The sequence below is a fragment of the Colobus angolensis genome, unplaced genomic scaffold, assembly GCF_000951035.1.
Source record: "Colobus angolensis palliatus isolate OR3802 unplaced genomic scaffold, Cang.pa_1.0 Scaffold181, whole genome shotgun sequence".
NCBI classification, from domain to species: Eukaryota; Metazoa; Chordata; class Mammalia; order Primates; family Cercopithecidae; genus Colobus; species Colobus angolensis.
In genome coordinates, this window is record NW_012114944.1 from 3,064,518 (window position 1) to 3,083,896 (window position 19,379).

Consider the following 19,379-nt stretch of genomic DNA (forward strand, 5'->3'; position numbering starts at 1 on the left):
TCTGCGTCCGGGTAAGCCCCCACCCCGCCTGGGGTCCCCTTCGCGCTCGCGGGGCTCCCTGCCCCCGCTCCGGGGCCTCAGCCATATCTGGGCAAAATATTCAGCTGTCGCCGCCGCCGCCAAGAGGGACTGAGCGTGGCTCCCTCTATAAATAGCTGCCGCCTCGGGTTGCCTCTGGGGCTGGGGAGCCCGGGTCTCGGGGTCCCGAGCCCGGCGCTAGCGACCCCGCCTCCCCGAGCTCGCAGTCCTGGCCAGGGCGCCCTCCGCTCTGGACCTCCGCACCGCGTCTGTGAAGGCGAGAAAGACCCGGGGTTCTGGAGGAGCGGTGCCCCGGGCTGGGGTCCTGGCCGAGGGGCGCCCCCGCTGCCCGCAGGACTCCAGCGCGGCGGGGCTCTGCGCCCGCGGGGCGCTCTGCTGGGTACAGGTGCCAGCCGGAGCCGGGCTCGGGGGCGCGGCCTCTTCTCCGCCTGCAAGAGTCTGGGGGTGGGAATGGGGGCGTAAGGGCTCGACTGGATGTGGAGCCCAGGTTCGCACTGAGAGTGTTTGGAGCAGGAGAAGTTTCCCAAACCGCGGGAGACAAGGTTTAAAGCACCACGACACGCGCTACGCGGCCAAGTAGAGCTGGAAAGAGCTTGAAGGCGGGAGCCCCAGGTTGTCGCTGGCTCTTGGCAAGGCCTTGGCAATCCCCCTCTTGTTTCTGGATCTCGGTTTCCCATTTGTAGGGGCGAGGTTTGGTAGCCGCGATGAAGCTGGGAGCCTGGGCCGTGAGAGCCGCAGGGCGCTCTTGACCGCCTGCGCTCCCCGCACCTGTTCACCCGCTCCGGCCTGGGACGCTGGGGTCCCAACCGCGCACATCCGGAGAGGCTGCAGAAATCGGAGACTGGCTGCCCCAGACCCGATCGTATCCTGGGACCCACTAAGGCCCTCGGATATCCTAAGCCGTACAATCCTAGGAAGGGCACTTTCGGGGTGCCTATGAGCATCTCTCTGCTGCGTAGCCGCCATTGCCTTGGCAAAGCAGCCTGTGAGCCACATAGCTTCAGATGCGATGAGCTGGGCAGGGGTAGGGGTTCCAGTCCAGCCACTCCCTGGCCACAGTTTCCCGGTCTATACCGCGCCTATGATGCATCCTCCAACCTGCGCAGCGCCGCCCCCTCCTACACCCTTCACCCACCGCTGCTATTACAAACCCTGTCTCTGGCCCTCGCCCTATGTCCTCAGACTCTCGGAGACCACCTGGCCCAAGCTCCTCCGTGTCTGAATCGCAGAACCAGACCCTGAACCCAGGTGCTGGGCCCTCAGCGTGAGAACCCCTAGGGACCCCACCCCATCTCTCTTCCAGAGGTGACTGCCATTTTGTCCTCCGTGCAGGGCCGCAGAGCCCCCTGCTCAAGGTCACACAGGACCTGTCACGCCAGAAAGTCTGCAGTCTCCCAGCCTTTCCCATCTCTTTCTGAACCCTTCCCACTGCTCAGGCAGGTCCGGGAGCTCTGGTAGTGCCTGATCAATGCCCCCTCTTCTTGAATCTGCTGCTCTTCTGGACTTTACCTTGTCTAGACAATAGTGCCCTCATCCTGAAGTTTCCTTTTTGCTTCTACTTTACGTTCTATTATATGTTTTTTTTTCTAAAGCCATCTCAAAGACTTACAGATAAAGAATTAACGGGAAACGGAGCTAAATAATACAGTTTCCATCAGTTAGAGCCACACAACCAACAGGCAGAGTGAAAACAAGAACACTGTCACTTTGGTGTATTATCTTTAATGAGCTAGTCTTACAAACCCGTGTTTTAGAAAGTCATTGGCCCTTGAGTTCCTCCCAGCCTAAGACGAAAGCCAGTGTCCTCTAAAAATAGCCTCAGCCCCACCTTATCAGGGTCTCACACCTTCTCCCTCCTCCAGGGTAGGGCGTATTCTTGCAGCTCAGCAAAAACAGAAAACACAAAGTAGGTGTGGCAGCTCTGAGCACTGGGAGGTGGACTGGCCTGGAGGTTAGGATACCCGGCTTCAGTCCCAGTTCTGCCACTCACTCAGAGCAACCTTGAACAACAAGGGGGTGGACAAGATGGTCTCTAGTGGACCTGGAGTGGGGAGGGCTTGGAGTCCCCCCTGGAAGCCTTTCTAGCATGATCCATCCTGTAAGGAGGAGCTGGGGAAGGAGTGAGAGAGAGTGGCTTTCCCAAGTGCCAAGGGATGACTGAGGTGGGCAGTGTCACTTGCTGTGAAGAGACAGGAGTGGGGGATGAGGACTGGGAAAGGACCATCAGGATTGGCAGGGATCATGAGTGACTTTGACCAGGGCATTGCAGCAGGATCAGAAAATGGGATCTGCCAGTGACCCAGCCTGTCTGAGCCTCGTTTCCTCCTCTATACAATGGAGGTAACAGTAGCCCCATTTCACAGGGGCTGCTTGTGGGAATTAAGTGAGATGATGCAGGGTAAGTCCTCAGCCCAGAGCCTGATACTGCAATGATATAATTAGTTGTGGTGAGGGGCAAAGGCAGGCGCTAACGGGAGTTGAAGAAGTTCTCCACTTCTTCAGGCTGTAGGCTGAGAAGGCTCCCCACAGAGCCTGCAACTCCTTCTAAAAGCTTGGACGAGACAGGAAGGGAGAGGCAAGGTAGCAGGAACTGAGGACAAGGGACAGAAGGGAGGCAGGCATTCTAGGATAAAGAGTTTGGCAAGAAGTGAGAAGAACCCAGTAGAGAGGAGAGAGTTAAAGGAGAATCTAAAAGGTGTGCCCATAATGAGGATTGGGGACCTTCTGTAGTGACTTGCAGAAAGTCACAGACTCTGCAGGTAGCCTTCATCCCCTGGAATGAGCAAAAAAAGGTAAAATGAAGGAGATCCTGGCTCAGACCCATGTGTCTCTGGCAGACCAGTATCTGCGATGGAGGATGGTGATGGGCCGTGAAGGGTGTTTTGACCCTGCTCATGGGCTTCATGACCTTGGCTTACTTATTTCTGAAATGACATCATCTATCGATGACTCCTGCTGAGCCCAGTCATAATGGCCTTTTCCAGTCAATGTTTTGAGTTTTGAGTCTTACTAATGGACCAGCCAGGCTGCCAACATTTCTAAAGAGGCCAGTTCACTCTTCCCTTAAAGCCAGAACACCAGATACATCAATTATTGGGCTGCTAGGAGCCATTATCAGTTTAAAACCACAGGCCTCTTTCTATGGAAAAGCATGAACCAGATAGCACAATTCCAGGGCCATTTCCTCTCTTTTGTTTTGTTTTGTAAAATCTTCCTTTGGCTAATCATGATAGATCCTGATTCTCTTTGCTCTTAATGACAATGAGAGAATGAGCTCATTGGAGTCAATTTAGGACACGGTCTGGGAGGTTTTCTTTCATGTTAGGTGGTGTTGGGTCTTTGTCTGATCTGAAAAACTAAACAAACTCAAGCATGCCTTTTGTTTCTCCTTCTCTTATGTCCTTTTGGTTTTCTTTCGGAGAAAAAAAAATGATTTGTGAAAGGGTTGGACATTACCATCTGTGAGGAGGAAAGAGGGAGGGAGAAGGAGACAAGGGCTTTCGTCCATCCACCCACGTCCATCCCTGTCTCGGTTCATGTTCTCAGGGGCCCCAGCCTCAGGCCCCACTCACTCTGGGGCTTCAAGGGTGGTGACCCCAGGGCCCTTTCTATCGATGATTCTGGAGGGCGATGAGTTGTGACCACTCCATTGTTGCTCTCCATGCCCAAAGGAATGAAGGAAAGCAGAACTGCCTCTTGGCATCCTTCAACCTCCTTCATAGACTCATCGCTGCTGCCCATCCCTTTGCTGTTGGTGCCTTGGTGCCACTCCTACCCCTATTCTCTTTCCACCGCACACTCTCTCACAGTCTCATTCACTCCCACAATCCAATCACCTCACAACTCCCTAATTCTTGCCTCAAGCTGGACTGCGCTCCTCATCTACAGACATCTCTGCCTCCTGATTCCTTTCTCTTCACCACCCCATTCATTTGCCCACCAAGTCCTGTCAATGCTACCTTCCTTAATTTCTGTTACATCCGTTTCTATCGCCACATCCACTATCCCAGTTAGGACTTCATCTCTCCCATAAGCTGCTCTCAGAGCCTCTTAAAGGTATTTCTGCCTCAAGTCATTAATTCTTTCTTCCATGCTGCTCTTAAAAGATCTTCACTTGCGTCAATTCTCTCCCTTCAGGAACTCCCCATTTCCTAAGGGATAAAGACCAGATTCCTTAGCCTCTAAGACTGGGCCTCAAGCTACTACTCCAAAATCATCTCTAGGCACTCCTCCAAATTCTCTTTACCTTCTGGTCATGGCAAAAGCATGCTGTGCCTTCATGCCTCCCTGCCTTTCCCCTGCTGTTCTTTCAGCCTTCAGTGCTGTTCTCCCTCTTCTCAGCCTATGAACTTGTAATCACCCTTAAAAGCAAAGTTCTTCACTGACTTACCTGTACCCCCACAGCCCCCTGTGCCAACTTAGAGCACCAGCCAGAGTATGTTCTAAATGGAATCACCCAGTGATGTATCTCTGTCTCTGGCTAGACTAAAAGCTCCCTGAGGACGAAGTTTCTGGCTCATTTATTTCTGCTTCCCCATGTGCAGCTCAGAGCTTAATGTTTGACATAGTACAGGCACTTCAGGTTTTAATAAATGGCTGACCACCAAATGAATGAATGAATGAATGCATGAAATAAATGAATGAAGGCTCTGTGATAACCGTGACAGTCACACAATACCAACCAGCATTTACAGTATGTTCTCCTACCCAACCAAATCATCAGCTCTGTGAGGGCAGAGACCACGCCTACTCTGCTCCCCACTGCCAGCTCCCCAGCTCCTACCAGCCCCATCAGGATAAGTAACTAGTGTGTGAATCCATGAGCTCATTTGAAATTCACAGTAACCCCATGAGGCAGGAACATCAAGTGTTGTTACCTACCTTTTGTAATAAGACAGGGCACCCTAGTAGGAATTGTCCCAGGTCATCCAATTGTCCCAGGTCATCCAATTCCAGAAAACTGAAGTGCTCTCCAGGGTTTGACAAACTTGAGAAATGTGTCTGCTTGTTTTATATCCGTGCTTCTCTAACTTTAATGTGCATTGAAATCACTTGGGATCTTTTCAGAAATGCAGATTCTGGTTCAGTAGGTATGAGATGGGACTTGAGATTTTGAGTTTCTAAAAAGCTCTTTGTTTCTAATAAACTCTAACAAGTTGATTACAAAATAAGCTTAGTAATTCCTAATAAGCTCTAATAAACATCTAATAAGGTAGTGTTGATTAGTATCTACAAACCACCACAATTTGAACAACAAGGTGAGTGCTAGTTGCCACAAAGCTTCCTCCTGGCCATTGCATTAAGATAGTGGCTTTTTAAATCTATGAATGAATTCATTTGTGCCCTGGATCAAAATCAAGGGCTCTTTCTGGTCAGCAAACTTCTTGCAAGTTTGGATCTATGAGCACCGGATGGGTGCCTGGCTAGTGCTGGAGTGGAAACCTGAGACACCTGAGACCCTAAGACATCAAAACCACTCAGACGGTGTGCAAAGTGAAGGTAAGAGAGAGGGAGACGTAGGACAGACTTCCTTCATGCAAACCAAGAGAGATTTAAAAATTCAGGATGGATAGCAACATTGCACGCATTTCCTTATTATGGTTTTACATTGTATTCCACTTACAGCATTAAAAAGTCTTGAGATGGCTTAAAAATAAACTACATGACCAATGTAACTAGTAAGAACAGAAACTCTAAAAAGACAGGGCAGAAACCCTGAAGATTAAGCACACAAAACTCCTGGAGAATCTGATTAGAGCTTACGAATTCTTGCTCCACAAAAATGAATATATTCATATACACAACCATTTGCATATCATTTCAGTGGGTGTGTGATTGCCCTGAAGCCCATTCAAAAGTCCAGGTTAAGAACACCCGATACAGAGAATAAAGAGAGAAAATGATGCCAGTGCCCTGGCTGAAGATGACAACTGTATTTGGATACTCAAATCGGCTCTGAGATGACTCATGGCAGCCAAAGGGAAAGGGGGCACGAGATGAATGGGAGAACTCTTGGTGTCTGATTGTAGAAGGAAGAACATCAATCAGTCTTTCAGGAGAGGGAACTATTTTCTTAGCCCCAGTCCTCAGTATATTGTCAAGACAGGCCACTAGACAGAGGGTATAGCGGTTAGGATGGACTCCAGATCAGTCTGCGCAAGGCCAGGGAACCCAGGAGCAATGAAGGGCAGACTCAAATCCTTCATTAGTCCTTTGGGGGGCCTTAAATAGCAACTGACACATAATGAGACACAATCTATCTTCCTGATTCACACAAACGCGCACACACACACACACACACACACACACGGACTCTGGAGACCACCTCGCTGGATTCAAATCTAAGGTCTGCTAGTTACTGGCTCTGTAATCTCAGGTACATTTTAATATTTTTTTCTTTTTTTTTTTTTTTTGAGACAGAGTCTCGCTCTGTCGCCCAGGCTGGAGTGCAGTGGGGCAATCTCAGCTCACTGCAACCTCCGCCTCCCGGGTTCAAGCAATTCTCCTGTCTCAGCCTCCCAAATAGCTGGGACTACAGGAGCACGCCACCACACCTGGCAAATTTTTGTATTTTTTTTGTAGAGATGGGGTTTCGCCATGTTGGTCAGGCTGGTCTCAAACTCCTGATGTCAGGTGATCCACCCACCTCAGCCTCCCACAGTGCTGGAATTACAGACACGAGCCACCACACCCAGCCAACTTTTAACATTTCTGTGCCTAGTGTCCCTATCTATAAAGTGGGGTTGTTGTGGGGATGAAATTAATTCTTACATGTAAAATGCTTAGGACAGTGCCTGGGGCATTATGTAAGTGTGAGCTGTTATATTATGGGAAGGTGGCAGCATGGAGTGCTGGCAATGAGTACTGATTGCCTGCCTGGATTCAAATCCTGGCTCTACCACTTGTTAGCTTTGTGACTTTGGTCAGTGTACTTACTGGGTTAAACAGGGTCCCCCCAAAAGTCATGCTCACCTAGCACCCCAGAATGTGACTTTATCTGGACATACGGTCTTTACAAATGTAATTAATGAAGTTAAAATGAGGTCACACTAGATTAGGGTAGGTCCTAACTACCCTATGACTGGTGTCTTAAGAAGAAGAGTGGATACACGTCATTAAAAAGGCTTGAGATGGCTTAAAATCAACCTATATAGGCAGCATAACTAGTAAGAACAGATGATGATGGAGTCAGAGATGGGAGTGATATGGCTGCAAACCAAGGAATGTCAGGGATGGCCAGCAGACACCAGAAGGTAGGAATGAGGTATGGAACAGATTCCCTGTCAGAGCTTCCAGAAGGTATCAACCTGCTGACACCTCAGTTTTGGACTTCTGGTCCTCTGAACTGAGACAGAGTACATCTCTGTTGTTTTAAGCCATCCAGTTTGTGGTCATTTATTATGGCAGCCCTATAAAACTAACATAGTCTGCACTTCAGTTTCTTCATCTGTAGAATGGGATAATAAAAGTATCTGCTTCACAATTATTAAGATTGCATGAAATAATCCATGTAAAGAGCTTAGCATTGTGCCTGGTATGCAGTAAGAACAAAACAAAGCTTGCTATTATAAGGTACAGTGACAAGTGGCCAACAGTAGCCTCAAGGATGGTGTTAATAGCTGTCTGTTATATGTCTCTAATTTATTTACTCAATGCCTTGTTGAATTTTTATGCCATTTCCAGGTTTTGGGGGTTTGGGTTTTTTTTTTTTTCGCTAATAGAGTTTTATTTTGTTTTGTTTTGTTTAGACAAGGTCTCACTCTGTCACCCAGGCTGGAGTGCAGTGGCTCACTGCAACCTCCGCCTTCTGGGCTCAAGTGGTCTTCCCCCCAACCCCAGAAGCTGGGACCACAGATGCATGCCACCATGAATGCCTAATTTTTTGTATTTTTAGGGGAGATGGGGTTTCACCATGTTGCCCAGGCTGGTCTCGAACTGAAAAAGGTTATACCAATATAACTTCTCTTCTGTGTGAGGACACTGGTCTCCCCACATCTTGTCAACACTGGGAATTCTCAGACTTTTAAATCTCTGTCAATCTGCTAGAACTGATATCTCATTCCACAATTTGCTTTTTGATAATTATACGTGAGTTTTGTTATTGTTTGTATGTGTATTCGCCATTAATATTTCCTTTTGTGTAAATTGTCCATTCCTTTCCTCTACCCACATTTTCTGGCCTGTTCTGTTTTTTTACTGGAGGAATTCTTTGTCTATTAAACAAATCAGCCTTTTGTTTAATATGAAGCAAATATATTTTTCCCCAGTTAGCCATTTGCTTTTTGGTATTGTTCATATTAATTTTCATATTGGTTTTTCAGAAAATACAAAAATGTGTTTCATAAACCTCTACCTTACATTAACTCCTGCTATGAGGCAACGTGATGAAGTTCATGTTTGTAAAATGGAGACTGAGGATAGGAATGAATTCCACAAGCTTTTCTACAAATTAGCTTTTTTTTTTTTTTTTTGGACACTGAGTCTCACTCTGTCACCCAGGCTAGAGTGCAGTGACATGATCTCAGCTCACTGCAACCTCCACCTCCCAGGTTCAAGCGATTCTTTTGCCTCAGCCTCCTGAGTAGCTGGAATTACAGGTGCCCACCATCACGCCCGGCTAATTTTTGTATTTTTAGTAGAGACGGGGTTTCACCATGTTGGCCAGGCTGGTCTCGAACTCCTGACCTCAGGGGATCTGCCCACCTCAACCTCCCAAAGTGCTGATACAGGCATGACCACCACACCCAGCCTGCAGGTTAGCTTTTATTCTACCAGTGCTTTTGACTTATGGCTATCAAAGCTAATAATAATGCTAGGCATTTATTCATTCATTCATTCATTCATTCAACGAATATGTCTTCAGCACTGGACAGGTGCAGGGCTTTGTGAAGGACCATGGGAGACAGAGATGTCTGTCCTCAAGTAGCTTTTAGTCTTGTGGGAGTAAGGTAATGCAATAACTTCCAGAGAACTCTGATGGCCTCTCGTGTTTGTATTACAATCTTTGGCTTCCTAGAACTCTCTTCTGCTGGTGTGGAGGAAAATGAAACGGAAGGGGCAGACCATGGGGAGAGCTAAGTGTGGCCTGAACCAGAAAAGTTGCAGAGATGGGGGAGGAGTGGAGTGCAGCATGGTTTGAGGGCAGGTGGGCAGGCCAGCTGAGACAGGGAGATGTCTTCAGACTCTTTTCCTGGAACCCTGTTGCTTACAAATGATTGCTGTGGTGACTCAGATATCGTGATGACACCAAGAGATGCAAAATGAAAACGCGCACACGCACACACACACACACACATACACACATACACACACATGCACAGGCTTTTCCAATTTAAACCACTTGACAACTTTGACGTTTAGAGCATCGAGCATGGCTCATTGTGTTCTGGGATGAAGCTCATAGCAACTGCAGAAAGTGATGGAGTCAAACACTATGTTTAGTGTGTTTATTTTTTTAGAAGGTACTTTCCCATATGACTAAGAGAATGAAATCAGCCAGGGAAAATAACTGCAAATGAACCAGAAAACAAGCCTGTTAACAATAGCTGGTCTCTAAGTCCCCATCCTCCTCCATTCTGGGGCTCCACACACATCTGTCATCATAGAACTAGGCCTTAAAGGGCCTTAAATCCTATATTGTCAACTCCCCAACAACCACCATCAATTAAGACATCAACCCTCTCTGGAAGGCCTCATCCAGGGCTCTGCCATCACTGCTCACAGCCTATAGAGACAGGTGCTCACTACTTCCTGGCCTAGCCCAGTGTACCCTTGGGCAGTTTTTGTTTGTTTGTTTGCTTGTTTGTTTGTTTGTTTTTTAAGTCTGTCTTTCACCCAGGCTGGAGTGCAGTCGTGCAGACAGGACTCACTGCAGCCTCTTTCTCCTGGGCTCAAGCAATCCTCCCACTTCAGCCTCCTGAGTATCTGGGACTACAGGAGTGCGCCATCACACCTAGCTAATTTTTGAATTGTTTGTAGAGACAAGGTCTCACCATGTTGCCCAGGCTGGTTTCAAACTCCTGGCCTCAAGCGATCTGCCTGCCTTTGCCTCCCAAAGTGCTGGGATTACTGGTGTGAGTCACTGTGCCCAGCCACCCCTCGGGTGTTTTTATTGTTAGAAAGTTCCTTGTACTGATCAGAAATCTACCTCCTGGTAATTTCAATAAATCTATGTCTTCTGCCCTCTGGGGAGCCACAGACCTCTTCTGTTCCCTCTTCCCCAGGTGAGCCCAGTAGAGGTTTGGAGAGTATGACCATGTTCCTCCTGGTCCTTCTGTTCTTCATATGACACCTGTTCACCTTCTCTGGACTCAGCACCACTCAAGAGAGAAGGCTCAATTCACAGCAGAGCTCATCCCCAGGTCCAGAAGGCATATGAAACGTGCTCAGCATCATTAGTCATCAGGGAAATGCACAATGAGTTCCCACTCCCTACCCACCAGAATGGCTAACAGGAAGGTGCTGACAGTACCAAGTGTTGACAAGGTTGTGGAGCAGCTGGAATGCTCACGCATTGTTGGTAGAAATGTAAACTTGTAAAATTACTTTGGAAAACTGACAATATCTACTAAAACTAAACGTATGCCTACTCTATGACCTAGCAATTCCACTCCTGGGTACACACCCAAAAGAAGGAAGTGCTTCTTTCTACCAAAAGACATATTCATAGCACTGTTTGTAATTACTGAATACTGGAAATAACCTAAATGACCCTTAAAAGTAAAGTAAATAAGATAATGATGGTATATTTCAGATAATGAGAAAGAACAAACTGTTCCTACACACAATAGCACAGGTGAATCTCACAGATACAATGTTGAATTACAGAAACCACACACACACACACACACACAAACACATCCACTATACGTTTCCATACAATGTTTAAAAAGCCAAAACTAATATACAGTCTTAAGGTCAGAATAGTACTATAAATATATTATTTTATATATATTATAGTTACTTTTGAGGGAGATAGACCAGGAGGGAGTTTAAGAAAGTTTTCTTGGGGGCTGGAAAGGTTTAGTATCTTCATTTGAGTGTCTCCATAGGTATAGAAATGTGGGAAAATCACATGGGTTGTATACTTAAGCCTTGCACACTTGACTGTATATAGCCAGTGTCTTGTTTAAAAAAAATTATTACCACCTGCCCCCTACAAAACAGTGTGGCCCAGAGTTGAGAGCTCCAGCGCAAAGCCAAGCAAGACTGTCATTGCCCTTACTTTGGCACTACACTTTTATTGCAACAGCTGAGGTCTCACCATGGCTTTGGGGATGAACACCTCGAACTGTTGATTTATGCTGGGTCTACAGTCACCGGAGAGCCCCACATCTTTCTCATGGCTGCTCAGCCACATCCATTCAACCGGTGCTTGCAGGCTGCAGGCTGGGCCTGAAGGAAGGTGAAGGAAACTGGTTATCGAGCTGTATCATCCCTTCTCTCATGTCCTCTTTACAGTGCCCCTTGGGAGAACATTCAGTCCGTGTCCTGCTCTCACTTTGCAGAAGAAACCCTGAATCTCAGAGGCACAAAGTGGTATGCCTGAGGCTGCCGAGTCAGCCAGAGCCAGGGGCAGGGATTTCAGCCCAGGTTTGCATGACCCCTAGTTCAAGCTCTCATCTTTAACCAGGCTGACCCAAGGTGAGGTCTCACCTGTAAAGGGAACTAAGGGCCCAGGGCATCCATTCTGCTCCAAGGGTGGTGGATGAAGAGATGATGGGTGTGACATTATCACAGGAATCTCTGTGTGAGTCTTATCACCCCATGTTAATTATAAGCACCTGGAGAGCTAGGACCTCTTATTAATTTCTGTCTCTCCCAAAAAGACCCAGCATGCCCTCCCCATAGTGGGTGTCCAGTAAATACTCACCCAGTGAATTAGGTTGTAGAAACTGAAATCCAGAGAAGTACAGCAATTTGCTCAAGGTCATATGGCAGGTCTTAACCAAAGTCAGGACTTGTAACCAGGCCCCCTGACTTCTATGGCAATGCTCCTTCTGCCATTGCACAGGGTCCCTAGTGTCCTCTAGACCCCGGGACTAGAAATTTCAATGGATTGGAAGACACTAGGGAGGAAAAGGACCATCACATGTGAGCCAAGGCGGAGTCTGGCCCTGGGGCCTTCAGAGTGTGTGCCCTGGGGCTAAGGCTGGAAACAGGTTGTATACCTGTGCAGGTGCACAGAGCCCTGCTTTCAGAGGGAGCCTGTGCTTGGTGGAATGTTCTGCAGTCACTGTCTTGAATTTTTATTTTATTTTATTTTATTTTGAGACAGAGTCTCATTCTGTTGTCCAAGCCGGAGCATAGCGGCACAATCTCGACTCACAGCAACCTCTGTCTCCCAGGTTCAAGTGATTCTCCTGCCTCAGCCTCCCGAGTAGCTTGGAAAACAGGTGCCTGCCACCACACCTGGCTAATGGTTTTGTTGTTGTTGTTGTTGTTGTTGTTGTTCGTTTGTGGTTTTTTTTGTATTTTTAGTATTTTTTTGTATTTTTTTGTATTTTTAGTATTTTTCACCATTTGGCCAGGCTAGTCTCAAACTCTTGACCTCAAGTGATCTGTCCGCCTTGGCCTCCTAAAGTGTTGGGATTACAGGCGTGAGCCACTGCACCTGGCCGAAATTCTTAATAATTTTATATTTGAATTTATATTTTTAAGTGAAATTCCAGTGGAGTACATGCCAGGGCTCAGAACCTCAGCTTGCATTTTCCCACCTCTTGCTGCCTCACTACTTCCTGGATATGGGTTCTTGGACTAGAGCTCCCTTGCCCCTGGCACCCTCTGGTTACATTCAGCCTCCCCCTTCCCACTCCTGCTGGGCTACCAGTGAGGCCCCCTGGTGTATTCAGCTGGAAACTCTGCAGGCAAGCCTTTCATCCACTGCTCATCCAGGTACCTAATGTCCTGGCACAGGCATTGTAATACCCTTGGGAATTGCCCATGCTATTGCAGCCTCTGTGCCAGGACATTAGGTAATCTGAATTAGAAGGGGACAAAAGGATTGCAGCAGCAGTTAGGACCAGGACACTCGCTGCCTGGATCAGGGGCAGACAAGAAGATTGTGTTGGGCCAGTGGCCTGTGGGAAGGGGAAATGCCTGGCATGACTTCCTGGCCCTCCACCAGGGCAGATGTGTCAGTCCTGGGTGTGACAAGAGAGAAATTGGCAGCCAGTGGGCTTCTCGTGCAGTACATGGACACCTATGTGGATCACAGTATTAAATGGTAAATAAAAAACACCATGACAGTCTGGGCACCATGGTTCACACCTGTAATCCCAGCACTTTGGGAGACTGAGGCAAGAGGATTGCCTGAGCCCGGGAGTTTGAAACCAGCCTGGTCAACATAGCCATACCCTGTCTCTATCAAAAGTTTGTAAACTAAAACAAACATGAAAAATAAAGAAATCACCATGCCAGATCAAGAGAGAGACCATGAGAGAAAGGAAGAGCTTTATGTTTTTATCCTTTTGTTTGTTTGTTCTGAGACAGGGTCTCACTCTATTATCCAGGCTGGAGTGCAATGGTATGATCTTGGCTCACTGCAACCCCTGGCTCCCAGGCTCAAGCAATCCTCCCACCTCAGCCTCCCAAGTAGCTGGGACTACAGGCACGTACCACCATGCCCAGATAATTTTTCTATCTTTTACAGACACAGGGTTTTGCCATGTTGCCCAGGCTGTTCTCGAACTCCTGAGCTCAAGCAATCTGTCCACCTCAGCCTTCCAAAATGCTGGGATTACAGGCATGAGCCACCGTGCTCAGCCTATTTTGGTACATTTAATGGCACTTTTTTCTTGCCTTTTGAGCAAAGGGTCCCACTGTTTTACTTTGCACTGGACCCAGCAAATTATGTAGCCAGTCCTGCCTGGGTGGCAGGTGAGAACCCAGGTGAGAAGCTGAGACTATTTTACACAGGGGATCCTTAGGGGAAGCGGGATGGTTTGGAATCAAGACATTGGTGACTGAGAGAGCTCAGCCCTCTCAGTTCAGCTCTCTCCCTCTCCCTGTTTCTCCTCGCTCTCTTCTATCCGGAACCCATCACAGGTGACAACACGCCCCCAGGGGCATGAAACTGCAAGCATAAAAGTAGTTACATTTCTATGAGCTGCAAAGGTCTCTGCACATCGGAGGAGTGGTTATTGGCATAATTATTGCACCACCTTTTATGACCCTGATCTCAGCCTTAAAAACTAAGGAAGCCAAGCCCCCTCAAACTTCCATTACATTTGTCTACTCCTTCCACACCTTACCCTACCCCTGCCCCACCCAATCGACTGCTGGTTGACTTTCTTCCCCTGCCGGTCACTGGCCTGAGATAGGATTCAGTTTTCCACCCTTGCCCAGGGTGACAATTCAATTTGATCTGCAGTTACTTCGCCTTCACTCTGAGCCAAGCAGGGGCTGGGTGCTGAGATGTGCAGATGTCAGATGTGATCTTGGCCCTTGCCTGGCTCAGTCTGGGGACACAGAGAGATGTGGGAAGCCCTAGTCTCCTCCCCTAGGCAGGGGCAGTGTTATTTCCTTAGAGCTTCCCACAGAGGTGTGGGAGGAGAGGGGGGCAGTATCCCAACCAGGGGTGCTGGGAGTCTGCGTGGAGGGGTGCGCCTTAAAGACATGCTCTCTATCCATCCATGGGAAGCAGTTGGAGCTTGGGAGTTGGAGCTTGGGAAGCAGTTGGAGTTTTCAGCTTGGGAGTAGCAGGAGGACTGATTTTCACCAAGATCATTTGGAGGCTGAGTTGAGTAAGGATAGGAAGGAGGGAGAACTGAGGCAGGGGACTAGTTTGGAGACCGCTGCACTCACTGAGATCATAAGAGGCAGTGCCGTGAGAAGGGAGAGGAGGGACAGATCCAAGGATGTTAAAGAGACAGGATTCCAGTCACAAAGAGACAACACAGCGTGCCTCCCGTCATAGGTGGCCCCCGGAGTAGTCCAATTCACACAGACAGAAAGGAGAATGTGGTTGCCAGGGGCTGGGGGAGGAGAGAAAGCAGAGTTAGTGTTTAATGGGGACAGAGTTTCAGTTTGAGAAAATGAAAAAGTTCAGGAGATGGATAGTAGTGACAGTTGCACAACAACAGGAATGTACTTAATGCCACAGAACTGTGTGACTAAAAATGGTTAAAATGGTAAATTTTATGTTATGTGTATTTTACCACAATTTGAAAAGCAACTATAACAACAAAAAGATAGTGGGCCTGTGGGGGTGGGGAGGAGAGGCCGGGCATGGTGGCTCACATGTATAATCCCAGCACTTTAGGAGACTGAGCAGGGAGGATTGCTTGAGGCCAGGAGTTCAAGGCCAGTCTGGGCAACATAGCTAATTTGTGCATCACCATGCCCAGCTAATGCATCACCATGCCCAGCTAATTTTTTTTTTTTTTTGATCCCCATGCCCAGCTAATTTTTTTTAATTAGCTGGGCATGGTGATGCACACCTGTAGTCCCAGCTGCTCAAGAGGCTGAGGAGGGAGGATTGCTTGAGCCTGGGAGTTGGAGGCTACAGTGAGCTATGATTATATCACTACACTCCAGCCTGGCTGACGGAGCAAAAAAAAAAAAAAGTTTAAAAAAGAGAAAGAGCCTTGTCAGGCGCAGGCTGGCCCTGAGCTGGGGAGCGGGTGTGGGAGTCTATGCTGACCCCAAGGTGACTGGCCTGGGTGACTGACAGGCAGAAGAGGAAACAAGGCCAGGGGAGGGTGGTGGTCCAGAAGCTGGACACGCACACAGGGTTGGGCATATGGGGCCTGAGGACTCCAGGGAGAGGTATCCAATGGGGAGCGGGGCTCAGGAAGGGGCCTGGGCTGGACAGACACCATCTGAGTGTCCTCGGCTTATCACACGTAGCAGGCCCCACATGGGAGAAGATGAGAACCAGCCAGGGAGAACGTGAAAAGAGGGCAGAGCCCAGAGAAACAGGTGGGCCAAGAATAACGCATCATCAAGGAGACCTGGGAGGAGTCAGAAAGGAAGCAGGGAAACCAGGAGAGTTTCGCTGCAAGGAGTGAGAGCTCATTCAGGTCCCTTAGGACAGCGAGGGGGCATGGCCAGATGGGTGGGCCTGGACAGGCTCGTGGGAGGACAGGGGGCTCATGAGAAACAGGCTGAGCCATACCATCCAGGCCTGGGGGAGGGGGGCCTGGACACTGGTGGATCTCATGTGCTCCGTCTCTCACGGGCAGCACAAAGTCTCCCTCAGGACTGTGCTCCCTTGCCCAGTCTCATCCCTCATCGCCTCAGCTTCCACACATCTGCCGTGGTTCCCCAAGTTTCCCTTCACCACAGCTGCCCCAACACTTGCCCCATCTTCTCCTCCTGTCCCAGTTCCATGCTATTACGGGTTGGATTGTGTCCCCAAAAAAACTGTACCTGTGAATGTGATAAGGTCCTTAGGGAAGCCCTAATCCAATATGACTGCCGTCCTCAGAAAAAGGGGAAGTTTGGACCCAGACATGTACTGAGAGTAGACACTGAGAAGGAAAAAACAGGGAAAGGAGCCTCTGCCGACCAAGGAACACCTAAGGCCGGCAGAGCAGCTGGGAACAGATTCACCCTCAGAGGGAGCCAGCCCTGCTGACTCTTGACTTCTGCCTCCAGAACTGAGAGCCAACACACTTCTGTTGTTTCTGTCACTTGGTTTGTGGGGCTTTGTTGGGGGCATCCCCAGGAAACAAATACAAATGCTAAGAAATGAAAGAGCTTATTTACCCAACTCCTCTTTTTGGGTTTTAGTTTTTTCTTTGTCTTGGGCCACCTAGGAACATTGTCACTGGCCTTCCAATCAACTGGCTACCCTTGAGCCAGGCACCCTCTGCCCAGTCATCTGACAGTGGAGGGGTGACCTGTGATATGGGGCATAGCTGCCCTGAGAGGTGCCCCTTAAAGGGGGTAGGGAAGTAACAGGGAGACAGCTCTCTCAGGAGGGACAGGGGACATTGCAGGTGCTTTTGCATCCCTGAAGCTGAGGGAAGAGAGGTTCCGGAGAGGGAGGTAGATGGCATTGTCTTGGGATACAGGATTTGGTGACAAGGGAAACTGACATAAAATCCCTTTGGCCAAAGTGTCTTCCAAAAGAGAGGGACAAATCCACAAATATTTGGGGCATAAAGGATGGACTTTCTAAGTCAACCTTGCCTTCCCATCCTCAAGATATTCACTGTGGCTGAAATAACAAGTCAGTATAACTGGAAAATATTTATTTGAACTTGTGACTCAGCTCTTCCTGAGCTCAAGGAAGTGAAGTCCATAAATCAAGATGATGCCGCATAAGTGCCTCCTCTGGAGTGTTCCCACATGGGCGGGCAATGCTGGAGAAGCCATTAGCAGAAGTGACTGGACCGGCTGCCCGTGAAAGATTTAAAAGAGCCTTGTGTACTCCAGGAGCTGCCCCTTCTCGGAGCTTTCATTTCCGAGGCTTTCCTGATGGATGGCCTCAGCCTTTGACTCCCTCATTTTTACTGTCCAACCTGCCGAGTGCTACTTCCTGGCACAACTTGTAAATTCTATTTTTTCATATTTAGCGGAGGCTTAAGGCTTCTGCCACAGAGAAGTGGGGTGGCTGGATATGCTGTAAGTGTAAAATAGACACCAGATTTGGAAGACTTGAGTTTGTGATTGTGTTTTAAATATATTTACCTGTCCTTTTATTGCTCTCACCAACTTTTGCTCAGGGTCACAGAGATGCTGCTGTAGGTGGGCCATGCTGGGAGCCCCAGCGGCTTCATCACCCCCTTCCTGCCCATCCCTTCCCTCTCAGACTTTCAGTCCCTCCAGATCTGGTCCAATCTTTCTGTGGTAAAGATGGGAAAACCAAGCATCTGAGAAGAGAAGGGACTTGCCCAGGGTTCCAAGAACCCTAGACCCGGACCCACGGGTGCCCATTCCCCCTCTCCCGGGTGACATGGCTGGGCCAGGCACAGGGCGAGGCACTGTGAACACAAAGACACATAGAACATGGATCCTCTCCTGAGGGATCTCGGAGCCTGACGGCAGCATGGCTCGGGGAGAGAAGCTAGAGACTCCAGCAGCGACAGCCTCTTAATAATGGCTAAGATCTGTGAAGCCGATTGACTGCACCAGTCAACCCCAGGCTACAGCCTCACCTGCTTGCTGCCCCATGATCCTCACGACACCCTACGGGTGTGAGTACGGTTAGTCTCTCACTGTGCAGACCAAGAAAACCAGTCCATGGATTTTCTACTTTTTATTTGAGCCATAGAATCCTTTCTTCAAGTGAAATTTTATATGGAACCCAAATAAATACATCAGGTAAAATCGGGAGTGAGTCCCCCTCACTTATCCCTAACCCTTTGCGGGGGCCTGGAGGCACTTTCTCAGAGCCTGAGATCTCCTGTTGGCATAGTTTAAAAACCAGCTGGGGAGTCAATGCTTTCATTTTTCAGAGGAGCAAATAGAGGCCCGGAGGAGGGAAGGAGCTTAGCAAGGGTCACCCAGGGAATCACTGTCACAATTAGCACTCCAACCACAAGTCCTATGAAGCTCAGGCCTGTGCTCCATCCCTGACACCTCTTCTCTCAGGAAACGGAGGCCTTTTATTAGCAGCTATAAAATACAGTCTCTTCCAAGCTGTATTTTAAGACCGAGCTTTCAGTGGGCTCTCTGAACATACTGTTTTCGCCTCCCTCTCACCCTGTCTCTTCCCTACCTCCAGTTCTCCCATTTCCTCAACCACAGGAGGAGAATCCTGCTTCGTAGCAACCGTCCTTGTGAGCCAAGTCGATGAGTGTGGCTTGAAACTGACAGCTTCATAGTTTACCTTAGAGTTTTTGGTTCTTCTCAGTTTATTTCATGTTGTGCCTCATTGCTCCATAATATTCACAGGACTCTTGACATTAGAAAGGGCTTTTTAAATCCTGTGAAATAGGATTTTAGAAATCAACAGCACCTTGGGGTGTGTAAGTGGTGCATTAACTTTCCTGGATGCAGTAAGAGGAGACTTCTTTAGGAAATTTCATGATTTGTACCCCTCAGGGTGGCATCTCTAGGGGAGACCGAATGCCCCACCACATATCCCTCCTTCAGCAGGCCTCACAGTTGTCACCTCCTTTCCTTTCTGGCTCTTTTCTCAGCCCCTTTTCCTCAAGCTGGCTTTGATAAAGGATTTCTTTCTCCCATGCTCCCTCAGCCTGGCTGGTCCATTCTCCAAGGTCTGTCCATGACTCTTTTTCTAAGGCTTTTACTACAAAGTATGTAGAAAATGAGGCAACTGGAAGAGGTAACAAGTATGATAAGCTCACAGGGTCCCCAACCTGTTTGATGCTCCCCAGAAGTGTGTCCCAGTTGGTCCTGTCCCTGTGTCCCTTCTTGTGTGGTTCTGA

The 19,379-nt window shown here is 48.5% G+C and overlaps 1 protein-coding gene across 1 annotated transcript in view; it reads left to right on the top strand.

Annotated features, from left to right (window-relative positions):
- The window catches only part of TMOD1 (tropomodulin 1), a 91,954-nt gene that overhangs the window by 466 nt on the left and 72,109 nt on the right, over positions 1 to 19,379 (top strand). The window lies entirely within an intron of this gene.